A 3,066-nucleotide genomic window follows, 5' to 3' on the forward strand; every position below is an offset into this window, starting at 1 on the left:
GGCATGATTGGCATGAGTTACGACGAAAGGCTGCGGGGAAATGCACCTTACGACACTGAAAGACAGAAGAGTAAGGGGGGAGACATGATCACAACCTACAAAATCCTCAGGGGGAATCGACCGCATATGTTAAAGACCCACGCCAAGTTGAGCAAGCCCCTTCAAAGCAAAAATACCCATCGAGGACAGGAACCACCTCCCTTCCCAAAGTCACTTAGCCCTGATTCAAGCCTCCCCCCCATCCCCAATCCCCCCAATCCCCCGCCTAACTACCAATCCCCCCCCCCCCCCCGCAAACTTGATAAGTCATTCAATTTCCGCCGTAGTAATATCTGTAGTGCTAAGCCGGCCGGGGGAGAGATATTAAAGAGATAGGGAGGAATAAGAGAAAGGGAGAAGGAGAAAGGGAAGGGGGGAAAAAGAGTGAGTGAATAAGAGAAAATGGAAGAGCAGAAGAGAGAGGGAAAAGAGAGAATGGTATAGAGAAGAGACGGAATTAGAAGGTCTGGGGAGAGGAGCGGCTGTCTTAAGAAAAAGACGAACAGGGAGATGGGAAGCACTAAGAAAGAATAAAGAGAGAAAGAGGATGAAACACCGTAAGAGAGAGAAAGAGATTGAGAACAGATAATGAAGAAGAAGAGAAATAATTATACAGAGGGAGAAGAAAGATGAAAGCACAGGCAAAAACAAAAACGGAAGAGAAGAATGGAGGAAAATGAAGGGGAAAATAATGAGATAAAGGAGGAATAATAGAGAATTTCGAGATGACGAGGAGCAATAGAAGAACAACGAGGCTGACATAAATCTGGACTGAATTTATAGGAAAATGAAGGGTAAAGGGAACGACAAAAGGACTTATGAACGGCAAAGGTGAGGCAGAGGGGAAGATAGCGTGAAGCAGAAGGGAAGATAGCGTGAAGCAGAGGGGAAGATAGTGTGAAGCAAAGGGGAAAGTAGAAGGATATCAAGAAAGGGGATGTAACCACATGCCAAGAGAAGACTTGGAGAGACGAGAGGTAAACATGAACGTGGCATAATGGCTCCTTGAGACGCACATACAGAAAAGGGGAAAACAGAGAGAGAAAAGACCATGAAGAACAAGGGGAGAGAGAGGGAGGAAAGAACACGAAGAACAAGGGGAGAAAGGTCATTAGAGGCACACGATGGTTGTGGTGGTGGGGGGGGAGATGCTTTTAAGGGTGGAATCTGTTGAAAGAGCCCCCTCCCCCACTCTGTAGATACTGTATAGAGAGCTGGGATGGGGTTATGAGAGCGGTCGTGGATATGAGGAGAAAGGAACAGGTGAGGTGTAAGGGGAGGAAGGGGTTAGAAAGTAAGGGAAAGAGGAAAGAGAGATGGGGAAAATTGTGGAAGGAGGGGATGGGACGTTCTGATGAGTAGCAGGAAAGAGGGGGAGTAGTAGGTGTTGAAGAGAGGTAGAGGGATGAGGAGAAAGAGGTGGATGGAGGGGGGGGGAAGAGGAAGAGGGAGGAATGCAGGCAAAGAGGGGGATGTGAGGGGGAGGGAAGGGAAAGTGGAGGGGTGTTTAAGGGAGAGGAGAGAGGATTAGCTTGTAAGTACGGTAAGTGTGTAAAGAGGGAAAGCTTGTAGGGAAGAGGCAGGACTGACCAGCGGTGTAGGAGAGGGACAGAGAAACAGGATGAGAAAGGAGAATGTACGTAGATAACAGCGAGAATGAGAAAGGGAAGATAATTGAGATAAAGGAAGAAACGTAGCATGAGACAAGAAAAACAGATAAGAAGATCTGGCTGAGAAAAAAAAAGAGATATAATTCATTAGTGAGAATAGAAAGTGAGGCGTCGCCTTTCTCAGAGTGAAAGGTAATTAATGTGTATTTGGCCTTGAGAGAGAGTGGGTTTGATTCCCTGGGTTTGTCCCCTTCTGGTGAGACAAAACCAATCATCGATGATGGCTGTCAAATGGTGAGTTTTGGCTTGTCAGAGGTCAAGCCCAATCAGCTTGGTTGTTGCTTCTCAAGATCATGTCAAGACCTTTCAGAGATTGAAACAATTTTTGGCCATTATTCTGGCACGAGTTTTCACAATATATTTATATTTAATTTTCACTTGGAAAGGAATTGGTCACATTTGTTATTACTTAATTCTAAAATAAATTAGTGTGTGCCAGTATGTACTCACCTAATTATGTGTGCCAGTATGTGTGTGGTTTTTTTTGTGTGTGGACAAAACCAAAATATATTGGTTTTGTCTAATATGAAATATGAATGTTTTTCACCTATGTCGATACCCAAGCGACCCTACCCCCCCTCCCTTCCCCCCCTCCTCCTCTTCCTCTTCCCCCCCCCTGCCACTCACCTGGATTCTCACCTGTCATTGTCTTGACAGGTGCTTCATCCTTCCCTCACTTCTCTTTCATCTCTTAGTCATGTCTCACTGCACGCTTGATTTGCTAGTCTTGTCATAGTAACAACCTTGTCTGCTTGTGGTGGCACTGTTCTTGCTACGGCACTGTTCTTGATACGGCACAGTGCTTGATACGGCACTGTTCTTGATACGGCACAGTGCTTGATACGGCACTGTTCTTGATACGGCACAGTGCTTGATACGGCACTGTTCTTGATACGGCACAGTGCTTGATACGGCACTGTTCTTGATACGGCACAGTTCTTGATACGGCACAGTGCTTGATACGGCACAGTGCTTGATACGGCACTGTTCTTGATACGACACTGTTCTTGATACAGAACTCTTCTTCATCTTCAGGTCCGACGTAGATAAGGACAAACTGCCGTATCATATCATCATGTGCAGACGACACAACATATTTATGAGAGCAGACAAATGGAGAGGACACCCTCCACACTAATGTTAACCCAGATCAATAAATCTAGCACATAAAACAACATTATGTTTCATGAAGTCAAGCTCCGGCTGCTGCGCCATGGTAAAAACAAAGATATCGAAACCGGAACCACAGATAAAACACAGTCAAATCACATTGCAGAATGAAAAAAGCATCGTTAAAGACCTGAGAGTAATTATATCGGAAGACTTTGCAAGAAAAATGACAGGCTGAATGATAAGA

The sequence above is a fragment of the Procambarus clarkii genome, chromosome 5 (genome assembly GCF_040958095.1).
Source record: "Procambarus clarkii isolate CNS0578487 chromosome 5, FALCON_Pclarkii_2.0, whole genome shotgun sequence".
Lineage (NCBI taxonomy): Eukaryota > Metazoa > Arthropoda > Malacostraca > Decapoda > Cambaridae > Procambarus > Procambarus clarkii.